Source organism: Suncus etruscus, chromosome 2, assembly GCF_024139225.1.
Source record: "Suncus etruscus isolate mSunEtr1 chromosome 2, mSunEtr1.pri.cur, whole genome shotgun sequence".
NCBI classification, from domain to species: domain Eukaryota; kingdom Metazoa; phylum Chordata; class Mammalia; order Eulipotyphla; family Soricidae; genus Suncus; species Suncus etruscus.
Window position 1 is genome coordinate 120,752,204 of NC_064849.1, and position 13,005 is coordinate 120,765,208.

At 39.1% G+C, this 13,005-nt stretch overlaps 2 non-coding genes across 2 annotated transcripts; both read right to left on the reverse strand.

Annotated features, from left to right (window-relative positions):
- Positions 1-6,326: 6,326 nt before the first annotated feature.
- LOC126003090 (U6 spliceosomal RNA) lies at positions 6,327-6,433 on the reverse strand. The gene has a single exon (XR_007493633.1). It is a non-coding gene; the product is annotated as a U6 spliceosomal RNA (small nuclear RNA).
- A 3,981-nt stretch (positions 6,434-10,414) lies between these two features.
- LOC126002595 (U1 spliceosomal RNA) lies at positions 10,415-10,579 on the reverse strand. The gene has a single exon (XR_007493279.1). It is a non-coding gene; the product is annotated as a U1 spliceosomal RNA (small nuclear RNA).
- Positions 10,580-13,005: the final 2,426 nt, after the last annotated feature.

Genomic DNA, 13,005 nt, shown 5'->3' on the forward strand with positions numbered 1-13,005 from the left:
ATGACACTGTATGAAAGGCAAAACTATAAAGACAAGAGGAGAAGAAAAGATCAAAGAGGCCAGAAAGATAGTCATGCTTACAGGGATAAAGAAATGGGATAGCAAGTAAGGTGCATCCCTTGGATGTGAATGACCCAGGTTCAATCTTCAGTATCACATATAATTCCCTGAGCAATACTAGGAGTGATCCCTGAGCACAAAGCTAGAAGTGTACTTTGAGCAGAAATAGGTGTGCCTCCCGAAAACAATAACAACAAAATTTAGTACCTTTCAAAGTCTAAAGGACTCAGCAAACCTAGGACACAACACCCAGCTGGTCATAGAGAACGTGACTTTGAAAGGGAGGATTGCATACAGCATCATAAGATAGAGAGACACTGGTTATACATTAATTGCCTGTCTTCCTGCCTACATCATTGATGGAGAGGAGGGAAGCCCACCTATGAGGGATCTGTCTTCCCTGCTGAGTAAATCAATTTCAATAAAATCCAAGTCACAGTAAAGCAATTCTTCTTTCATGCAACTATGCCTTTGAGAGTTCTGCATCAAACACCTCTTTTAAATTGGCCAGGAAATTTTAATAACAAATGCTCTTCAGCACGTTTTCTTTCGATTCTCTGCCATCTACTTCTCACCTTGCCCAATATTTAGCAGGTATGTCTGATTAAAGCCACCTTTTGAAGAGGTGAAAGTTTTGAGAAGATTCAGGTCAAAAATAAAATCAGCTTTGTTAGGAAGAAAAAAATCAATCCTCCTTTGAAGCCAGAGAATGTCTAAAGTACACAAAAACTTTTCACAGTGTTTTGCTTTAAAGATTGAGTAGTATGGAGGAAGTCAACAGTCGAGCCTTGTTTTGTGATAGGATCGAGGTTTGGGTCTTGCCCTGTCGACCCCCCTGGAACCACCTAGCCCAGCGCATCGATGAATTTGGAGTGAGTGTCCAAAAAGGAGAAATTGAACCTGTGCCGGAAGTACTACCAGGGTGGATTTGCATTCCTACCTTTCCTCTGGTTCTTCTGAGAGGCCTTCATTGTCCCTGCATACACTGAACAGAGCCAAATTAAAGGCTATGTCTGGCGATCAGCTGTGGATTTCTTCTTCTGGGTGACTGTACTTACCACCTGGATCACCATCTTCCGAATCTACCGGCCCCTAACTCTCTAAAAAAAACTCTCTAAAAAAAAAGATTGAGGGCCGGAGAGATAGCATGGAGGTAAGGCGTTTGCCTTTCATGCAGGAGGTCATCGGTTCGAATCCCGGCGTCCCATATGGTTTCCCGTGCCTGCCAGGAGCAATTTCTGAGCCTGGAGCCAGGAATAACCCCTGAGCACTGCCGGGTGTGACCCAAAAACCAAAAAAAAAAAAAAAAGATTGAGTAGTAGGGTGTGAGAGAGGTGATTGCTGAGGCTTTATTTTGGAGTGGTAGGGTAGGGCCACTCAGTAGTACTCAGGGGTTACTCCTGCTCTATGCTCAGGAATCATCCCTGATGGTACTTGGGAGAGAGACCATGTTCAATATTGGGGATCAAATCAGAATTAACCACATGCAAAATAAGTGCCTTATCCCCTGTATTATCTCTCTTGTCTTGATGGGCCCTTATAAACATTACCTCAAGTACCCACCATAACCCTGAAAGGTTACAAACTACAAGGAAGGGACCAGAGAGATAGTACAGCAGGAAGGAAGCTTGCCTTGCTCAAGGCCAACCCAAATTGAATTTTCAGCTCCACATATGGACACTGAGTCCCACCAGGAATGATCCCTGAGCACAAATCCTGGAAAGTAAGGTCTGAGTACAGCCAGGTATGGCCCAATCAATCAATCAATAACAGAAATATAATAACAGAAAAGAATACCAGTTAGCCTGAGGCAACACAGCAATGACAGAAGAGGAATTCAAAGCAGGGAACAGTGTCTCAGACCCAGTGACTATAAAACTAATTTCAGTTACCTGTGCTCAGAGGAATGTAACTAACCATTTGCATTACCTCTCCTGGACAATACATAGACATTTTACAAGCAAGTTCAAAGTTCTGACCTTTGGTGTTCACCATTCTGTGATTGTTTGAACCCTGTCCTAGGAGCTATTAATAGACTTGCTAATAAAAAAAAAATAAAAAGAGGTTCTATGGACAAATAACTATGCATGACAAACTCCTTCGTTATAATCACATTCTGATAAATGTTTGAATAGCCAGCTGCTAAGAAATGACTCACTTAGTTTAACCCAATATTTCCTAAACTTATTTAAGCACTGAGCTTAAATATGGTATAATTATGGTATACTTATTCACATTTGCTTGATTATGAGCATGGGGGAACTGCTTTATAATAAATGTTATTTATTATGGTCATATCCATCTTGACATGATTATGAGATTCAAGGGAAAGTGTCTTATAGCAATAACTTTCTCACTTAACTACAAATAATGTGAGGACAGTGTACTATCCGCAAGACAATAGTAAATACATCTTCCCATGACCTACCTCTGTGATCCTTCTACTATTTGGTTTTAGATCCTGTTGTCATTGATAAGTATTCAAAACATTCTTTGAATAAATTTTGAAAGATTTCTTTCTTTGAAAGAAAGGAAAAGATAGAAGCTGGTTGAAGACACACACCTGCATGCAGCCAACCTCTGTTTGACCTGTACCATATAGTGCTGAGCATCACTGAATGCTGCCCTAGAGACCTCAGATATGGTCCTGGAAGTCACTAGGCACCACTGGAATGGCCTGAGTAATCCCTGGCATTGCACAATCCAAGTGCAATGAGACCCTCAATCCTCATTTTAGGCCACTAACCCAATGGGACAAAAATCAGCAAAAGAGCTTTTGGACATCCTGAGCTTCACTTAGGAGGTTCCCAAAACAAAACTTAGTAAAAAAGCATTCTCAGGCAAGTAGCACTGAGAGGTTATCACTAGACTCTGAAATAATGCTTATTATTACCAGCTGGAAAATAGAAGAAGCAGGTGCTAAAGAAAAAAGGCCAGCGATAGAGCTCAGCATAGCTATATCCATCATTAGTATATCATCTGAGATTCCATCCTGAACATGGGAGTGGGGAGAGGAGAGAAAAGAAAGAAAGAAAGAAAGAAAGAAAGAAAGAAAGAAAGAAAGAAAGAAAGAAAGAAAGAAAGAAAGAAAGAAAGAAAGAAAGAAAGAAAGAAAGAAAGAAAGAGAAGAAAGAAAGAAAGAAAGAAAGAAAGAAAGAAAGAAAGAAAGAAAGAAAGAAAGAAAGAAAGAAAGAAAGAAAGAAAGAAAGAAAGAAAGAAAGAAAAGAAAGAAAGAAAGAAAGAAAGAAAGAAAGAAAGAAAGAAAGAAAGAAGAGAAGAGAAAGAAAGAAAGAAAGGAAGGAAGGAAGGAAGGAAGGAAGGAAGGAAGGAAGGAAGGAAGGAAGGAAGAAAGAAAGGAAGAAAGGAAGGAGAAAGAGAAAAAAGAAAGGAAGGAAAGAAGAAAAGAAAGACTACAGAGAGTGAGAAGGAATAAGGAAATAAGGCTCTAAGTCTGATATCCCTTGCCTCCTTCCCACTCATATCTGAACACATAGACAGAAACAACCAAGTTTTGTTTTGTTTTGTTTTGCTTGGGTTTGGGGCTATACCCATAGGTGCTCTGGGATTACTCCTGGCTCTGAACTCAGGAATCACTCCAGGTAATGCTAGGGTACTATATGGAATTCTGGGAATCAAACCCAGATCAGGCAATTGCAAAGCAAATGCCCTACCAACAGTACTGTTTATGATCCCTAAAGCACCTGAGTACTTAGGGTTCAACAACCCCAATGATTTGGGTCCATTTTGAATACACATAGACCACATTGAACTTGCACACAGAAAAAGTAAAAGTAGACAAAGAAAAAAATTTATTGATGACATAGAATTGTTAACTGGTGGGCCGGAGAGATAGCCTGGAGGAAAGGGATCAGCCTTCCATGCAGAAGGATTGTGGTTTGAATCCCAGCATCCCATATGGTCCCCGTGCCTGCCAGGAGCGACTTCTGAGCTAGGAGTAACTTCTGAACGCTGCTGGGTGTGACCCAAAAAAAAATTGTAAATTGGTGTAGAAGATTAGATGCTTGGAATCTAAATAGTTGAAAATTTTCAAAGCCACTCCCTGCTTCAGGCACAAAAGATTAGTCATAACCAAAAGATCTGGCTGAAGAATGTAACTATGCAGCAATGTAGCCAGTATATTTTTTATCAAAGATGAGCACATATCCTGTTGGGAGACACACATGTCCCTATGGGCCCCACAGCTGTCCATAATGGGTGCAAGCCTTATGAAGAGCAGAAACTGGGGCAGGGGAACCTGCTATGGGCAGAATGAGGCTGGGCTGCACTGGAATGAGCCACTCCCTTAGAATCTAAATGAGGATGAAGAATTCCTCCAACTAGAGAACAAAACCCATCCAAGAATAGAAGGGAACAAGTGTTTTTAAGTTTCTTTTATAACTGTCTATATTAAAATTTTATTTCTGAGGAACCTTTTATTTCTTTTGTGAGCACTCTGGCTTCAAAGTGCCATTTCTAGTACAAAAAGACATTTAATAAAATGTGTTGAATGAGTGTTGAAACTTCGTAAAGAGTGGCTGGAGAAATTTCACAGTGAGTAGAGCACTTGCCTTGCACCTGGCTAACCTGGGTTCAAACTCCAACATCTCAGATGGTCCCCATGAACCCTCCAGGAGTGATTCCTGAGTGCAGAGCCAGGACTAATCCCTGAACATCACCAATTGTGCCCCACATACACACACCCCAGAAAACAAATGACTGCATAAAGAAAAGAATATGATCACTTCTTGGCCTTTTAGCTAAAATCAAGTGAAGAAAAGAATATGAGGTAAAGTCCAAAAATACCTTGACACAGGAGAAAGCCTGAGGTGCCTCATGAGAATACAAAAGTATGCAGATAAGAACAATGACCAAGCAGATCTTGGCGTATGGAAGTGATAAGCATATGTGATCTCATTCTCAGTAGGTGCATGATATTGAGTAAGTTAATGAACTTTACTTAGTCTTAGTTTCCATTCCTAAAGCAAAATTGAAAATCCCTAACTGACATGAGAATTCAGTGCAATGATGGAAACAATATATTTGGCATTGTGTCTGACAAATGCTAAGCACTTGTGCTCAATGCACAATAGTAATTATTAAGATTACTATCTCCAGGATGGGTGTAGGAGATGCAAAAGGGAATAAATAAACCAGCAGGAGAAGAGATGAGAGAAAGTGATGCTCTCCTATAAGTAAATTAAAGGTCTCAGAAGGAAATAAAATTAATTATTTAATGTCAGATAAGTTGAGGGGGTCCCCTACTGCATTCTGTGCCTAAGCATTGAGTCATGACACATTGAACTGATGTCACCAGAAGGCAGGAATGTAAGGATGGGTGTGCCTGCATAATGGTAGACTATTTTTCAGAAATTGTTTGGGTTTTCAAGAGAAATAGTGCCAAATTATGATTTGATTATGACACCAAAATTTTAATATCATCTTCTAATGTTCATCTTTCTTTTAAATAAGTTCCAGAACAGTTTTGCTTTTTAGAATATGTCCCTGGAGGTGGTGGAGTGTACAGGGGGTAGGGTTCTTGCCTTGCGCAATCACTATTTCTGAGCACCATCAATAGTGATTCCTGAGTGCAGAGCCAAAAGTAACCCCTGAGCACCTCTGGGTGTAGTCTCAAACAAAACAAAACACAGAAAAATGATATGTCCCTGAAAAAGATGAGAAAATAAAGTATCAAACAAAATTCTTTCCCCATTCCCCAATGCCCACTGTGCAACCAGAAAGAACCCTCTCCAAGCATAACTAGGCTCATCTCCTCCTCTCCTAGTTCCTGATACCTTTCAGACTCCCTGCTGTAGCACTATTAGTTTGTGGAATGAAAAGGAAAACTCAAAGATATTTTTATAAAATACAGTTACAAGATCAATAGAATGGTTTTAAATGCATTTGCTGGCTGATGGGAACTTTTTTCACAAGAGGGAAATAAAAGAAAGATTAGTTCATATTTCCCCAGACAAATATTATAAAGAAATCTGAGCATTCCAAAATACTTTTTCTATTCTATGAAAGAAGCTAAGTTGTTGTTAGTTAAATGTTTCATGTTTAGGCTGGTAAGATAGTACTGCGGGTAGGGCACTTGCCTTGCACACTGTCAACATAGTTTCAATACCCAACATCCCATATGGTCCCCCAAGCCTGCCTGGATTGATTCCAAGATTGATTGCAGAGCCAGGAATAAACTGAGTACCACCAGGTATGAATCCAAAACAAAAAAAAAATTGTATTATCACCAGTATTTTAGTCTTTTTTTTTTAAATATGGAATGCTTCACGAATTTGCGTGTCATCCTTGCACAGGGGCCATGCTAATCTTCTCTGTATCGTTCCAATTTTAGTATATGTGCTGCCGAAGTGAGCACTAGTATTTTAGTCTTAAAGTAAATTTTCACCACATTACATCATAAGCTCCATTCCTTGAGCTGTACAGACACCAAGATCTCTAGATACAGAGGTCCGATTTTACCATACATGATGAAGCAGAAGTCTTCCATACACCACAAAAGCACAGAGGGGAGAGTAAATGATCATGTAAGGAGTCTATAGTTAATCCCATGACAGTATACTTTAGGGGTGGAGAAACCCTGAATCTCATAGGCCAAGGGAATTCCCTCTATAATATCCCCAATAGTTACTGTGCCTATGCAGGGGGGAAAAGAAAAAAAAAAGCACAAAGTAATCATTTATCCACATATATATTGATTGATTGATTGATTTTTTTTACTTCTTTATTTTGGTGTATATATTGAAGTTGATGTCTCCAATTTTATTTTATTTTATTTTATTTTATTTTATTTTATCTTTTTCTTTCTGCACTCCGGCATTGTTTGATTTCAGGACCGAGACTATTGTTTGGTGCTTGTCTTTATTGCTGGATATTTAATTTGATATTTCTTTCTGTATTGATGTGGTGTTTCAATTACCTTTTTCATGTCCTCTCTCATACTGAGGTTGAAAGCCTCTAGAAGGACTCTGCCCATTTTCAGCTTATTTGATTTTTCTTTTCTTTTCTTTTTTTTTTTTTTTTTTTTTTTTTGATTTTTGGGCCACACCCGGTAATGCTCAGGGGTTACTCCTGGCTATGTGCTCAGAAGTTGCTCCTGGCTTGGGGGGACCATATGGGACACCGGGGGATCGAACCGAGGTCCGTCCAAGGCTAGCGAAGACAAGGCAGGCACCTTACCTTTAGCGCCACCGCCCGGCCCAATTCTTTTCTTTTCTTTTCTTTTCTTTTTTACCCCATTCTATTGCTTTTCTTTCCTTCAAACAAAACCACATAACTCGGAGCTGGAGAGGTGGCGCTAGAGATAAGGTGTCTGCCTTGCAAGCACTAGCCAAGGAAGGACCGCGGTTCGATCCCCCCCCACCCCGTGTCCCATATGGTCCCCCCAAGCCAGGGGCAATTTCTGAGCGCTTAGCCAGGAGTAACCCCTGAGCATCAAACAGGTGTGTCCCCCTAAAACAAAACAAAAACAAAACCACATAACTCGAATTGTCTAGCTCCACCTCTCAAATAGAGGGGGAAACAAGGGAGGGTACCAGGATCAAACAGATATATGATCACTAATAGTAAGCTAGACAAAGAGGGGACCACCTACTCTAGCAGCCCGGGGGGGGGGGGTTATGGTGGGGGATATGGTTGCAGGAAGAGAATGGGGATGGGGGAAGGACAAATTTGGTGATGGGTATTCCCCTGATTCAATGTTAATATATACCTAAAATACTACTGTGAAAGATATGTAAGCCACTATGATCAAAATAAAAATTAAAGAAACTAAAAAAAGGACTAACTTGTAGACTCAGTGAACACTCAGTGAACTCTATGAAACTGATCAGAAGGAATGCGAGAAGAGAGGTCATTTTGGCAGTGTGTGGTACCAGAACTTTGGAGGTGGCATATGCAATAAATATGCAAATATGAGATACAAAACTAATCCCCCAAATTTCCAATATATTATAAACCAATGCTAAATCAATAAAAATTTTAAAATAACATAAAAACAAAAACTTGTCTTTGCTAGAGATTTCAGTAAATAATGTATCTTCCCTGGGGCTAGAGTGATAGCACAGCTGTAGGGAGTTTGCCTTGCATGCAGCTGACCCAGGAGCGACCCTGTTCAATTTCTGGCAACCTATATGGGCCTCCAGCCTACCAGGGGGCAATTTCTGAGTTTCAGAGCCAGGAGTAACCTCTGAGTGCTGCTAGGTGTTGACCAGAAACTAATCAATAAACTTTTTAAAAATATTTAAAAAATAATTTATCTTCCCTCATAACAATATTTCTTGGAAACAATTTCCAAGCTGCTTGTACCCAGAAAATAATTTAGAATGAAAAAGCATTAGGCGGTAGCATCAGGTGTTTTGGTAACCAAGTAAAATTTGAAAATGCTAAAATTTGTTATAAGTATTGTTGTTTTTTTTTTTTGAAGCAAGTATTGTATAATGTTACTAATTACAAACTATAATTTTTTCGTTCATTTTTGTTTTTGTTTTGGGGGCACACCCGGTGGTGCTCAGGGGTTACTCCTGGCTATCTGCTCAGAAATAGCTCCTGGCAGGCATGGGGGACCATATGGGACGCCGGGATTCGAACCAACCACCTTAGGTCCTGGATCGGCTACTTGCATGGCAAACACCGCTGTGCTATCTTTCCGACCCCTTTCATTCATTTTTGATGTTTTGGCCACTCAATGGTGTTCAGGGGCTACTCCCGGCTCAGTACTTAGGATGGTGGTTGCTCCTGGAAGTGCTTAAAGATTCAAGTGGTAATGAGGATCAAACCCATGCCTTTCACTTGTAAAAAATGTGCTCAGCCCAGCAAGCTCTCTCTGAACCATGGAATACAGTTTTCTACTTGTAAAATGTTTCCTATACTTTCTATCCTATCATCTCATCAGAAGGTGTAGAAGAAAAGAGCAAATTATTCTCCTCACTAAGAAGAAGTCTTTGGCTTTCTTTTCTTCTGGGTATCTTGACTCTATCTTTGCCCATCCTCCCAACTCCCAGCATTTTTCTTTTGTGTTGGATCATATGTTCAGCTACTTGGCTACTTTTCAATTATGTGCTTGCCTTCGCTTCCTTGGAGAGGTCACATGTCTCCACCTAAACTACAAGCTTCCAGGGTTGATACTCCTTTATTTTCTATTAACTCCCCTTCCCTTACTTTGTAATGTAGAGTGTTGTAACTAGCATTTAATAAATTAAGGTTTAGTGATTTTCACTGAAAAAAAAATGTTTTTCACCACATTAGAGTTACATTTAATATACCACTAGGGCCTCTGATAGTATACTAGTAATACTAAAAAAGTTTTATTTTTATAGAATAAGAAAATAGTTTACTATTGGTTTGGAAGCTTATACTTATATTTTCATGTCTTCTCTTTAAGATAACATATTTGGCCAAATACCCCCAACCAAAAATGTTAATCCTTAATTATTTCATTATTCATCTGGGAAAACACTGTCAAGGGGTGTGTTATTATTCTGTTTCCAAGAACACATTTGGTGGCCAGATCCCTACTGTGCTTGAAATTGATATTCCCACATGTTCAGAATGGTCAAAACTAACTGAGTTACATCAGCTATTTGCTGAAATCATCTCATCCAAACTGATAACTGAGCCTCCGAAAACTAGAAAGTACTTATCTTGTCTGTTAAAGATGTATTAAACTAATAGCTCAGGACCAACGTCAGGTGTAGCCTATAATGTGCAGAGAGAAATTCTATACTGAGAGCCCAACTTAGAGCTTAAATAAACTTAGAGCCCAACACAATGACAAATAGGATAATTTGGACCTATATAAGAATAAGAAATAGGGCCTGGAGAAATAGCACAGCGGTGTTCGCCTTGCAAGCAGCTGATCCAGGACCTAAGGTGGTTGGTTCGAATCCCGGTGTCCCATATGATCCCCCGGGCCTGCCAAGAGCTATTTCTGAGCAGACAGCCAGAAATAACCCCTGCGCAACGCCGGGTGTGGCCAAAAAAAAAATAGTAAGAAGAAAAAAGGGGGTACAAAATCATGAGAAACATCCTGGGGTGCTTGCTAATTGTTGAGTGCAATATTTATTGAGTCATTTGTTATCTTTGTAGTTTAGTCAGGGACAAGTCTTCAACTCCAAGTCATAATACTTACATAATTATTTTAGAAAAATCACACACAGAATAATTGAGCTTTATATCTCCCAAACACCTAGAATTAATAGTGAAAAAAAATCTAGCATTTAAGATACACATTTAGCAGTAGCTACTAACTTCCTCCTCCAAGAAACTGAATGTCTCACAAAGATCTTATGAGAGAACAGCAGTCATTGTTAGGTTTTCTGTAGTTTCTTTTTTTTTTCTTCAGGGGAGAGCGTGCACGCAGTCCCCCGCTACCATAAATTACGCAGTCGAGTTTCCCGCATTTGGAGAAATCACAGGGGTCAGCACGCCCCGGAGTGCAATGGGCGAGCCTCACCCTGGGGAAACCACCTTCGTGATCATGGAATCGCCCCTGCCAAGTAAGTATGGAATTTCTGTAGTTTCTTAAGGAAAGGATTACTTCACCTTCTGGGAAGAAATTTATACAGTATGAGCAACTATATGCTGAATTTTAATTCTGTCCTTTCTCAAAAATAAGTTCTGGCTTTTCTTTCAAAAAAATCAATCCAGAATAAATGCAACAGTCATGTCTGTACCCAGCCAGCTTTATAGACTCACTTTGTTCTCAAAAGAATTGTAAACAGGGGCCAGAGCGGTGGCACAAGCAGTAGGGTATTTGCCTTGCATGCACTAACCTAGAACGGACTGTGGTTCAATCCCCCGGTGTCCCATATGGTCTCCCAAGCCAGGATTTCTGAGTGCATAGCCAAGAGTAACCCCTGAGCGTCACTGGGTGTGGCCCAAAAAAAGCAAAACAAAAAACAAATAACAACAACAAAAAGAATTGTAAACTAAGCAATAAAAATTTATGGGTATACTAGTCATGAAGCTGAAAGTTGGCAATCTGGGAGGAAAAGGGTAAGCAAAGTCCCCACCATACTGAAGTTACACCTACTATACCCATTACAAATAATTGCTGCTTTGCCTATGGCCATGTTTCACCACTTTTCTATGGCTCTTCAGAGATACCAATCTGACCAAAATTCCAGGTTTGCTGGTATTTGGGCTGATATTACCAGGACTTTCACTGAGTGAGTGCAAGCACCCTACCCACCTTCGTGTACTTCCAGAACACCTGGCAACAAAAATACAGTTTGCGAAAGCTGTAGTATCTGCAATGTTGCTTGCAATTTTTGGGACTGCACAGCTGTATTAGTGGCTGCACAACAACTTTATTTTTACTTAATATTGCCATCCAATAGGAACACACCAATTTAAATGCCAATATATAGCTAAATTCACCTAATGTTCAGAAACAAATGAAGTAACAGAATGGTCAGCTAGCAACAAAAGCTTACTAAACCTTTTCACAAATTTGCTTACCATTGTACTTTTTTATTTTCTTTTTCTTCTCATCCAACTTCATTTTATTATTCTTTTCATTTTTTGGTTTTATAAATAAAATTTTATTATATTCTTTATTGTTGTGTAGCCAATCCAGCTGTGCATGGCCCAGCAATGCTCGAAGATCACCAGGAGCATATACTCAGGGTAGCAGGCGTTCCAGAGTTTGGATGTTACCACTTGAGCCACACACCCCCAGGCCTCAGGACACCAGCACAGAAGAGAAAGACACCGACACTACATTTCTCATCTTGGTTATATAGTCAAGTACTTTTCTGCAAAAACTAGAACTGAGAACAGTTCTAACTCTGCAAAAGGAACGTCTTAAAATTTTAAATAAGATATAATTTATAAAACTCAACACAAACATTCTTAAAATGGACTGAAATAAAAAACAAATCACAGGGAATTTATTTATAGAGCAATATTTTAACACTTCCAAGTTTTTACTCGTGAATTTTGTTGCTGCTGTCAATGAACATAATAGAGACTATTGCACAGATTCAAGCATGGAAAAATTAACAAAATATCTAAGCAACAAGTATGTACTTTGCATGTGAAAGATTAATCCAAACAAAATAATTTGAATCGCTTCTGATTTTGAGGTTGAAAGTGTTCTCTCATGTTTTATTTGAGCTTTTTTTCTTTTCCTTTTATTTTTTTTATAAATTGATACTGTGTACAAAGAGTTCAAATGGCCAGTAAAACTACTGCCTAAAAACTGTTGGCTTTAAGTAACAGACGTATAATTTGAATTCACATCAGAGCTTTCTAGAATAACAAAAGTACAAGTATATACTATTCTTTTCATTTTTAATGATTTTGCTCCCACATATCTGGAAACAAATGTATTATGATCATCTATGTAAATAATATGGTGCATGCTCTTTAAACATAGTAATTTTTGACATTGAATATAGAGATATCTTTAATAATTCAATGCCATTAGTGAATCAAATGGAAGCAAAAACAGACCCATAAAAATTCATCAAGCCAAGACACCTCTGCACCACAAAAGAAACAATAACCAGTGAAAAGACACTCTATAGACTGGGAGTGAATATCTTCCACCACTCAATGATCAATAATTGATACATAAGATTTATCAAACATCAATAAATCTTTATAAGAAAAATTCCAATCCCATCATAAAATAGTGGTGAGAGATAAATATAATTTTCTCAGAGAAGTCATACAAATGTCCAAAATGTGGGGCCAGAGAGATAGCATGGAGATAGGGCATGTGCCTTGCACGCAGAAGGACGGTAATTCAAATCCCAGCATCCTATATGGTCCCCCGAGCCTGCCAGGAGCGATTTCTGAGCATAGAGCGCTGCTGGGTGTGACCCAAATCCGGAAAAACAAAAACAAAAACAACAAAAAAAAGTCCAAAATTTATATAGAATTCTCATTATCACTTATTAGCAGGGATAATCAAATAAAAACAAT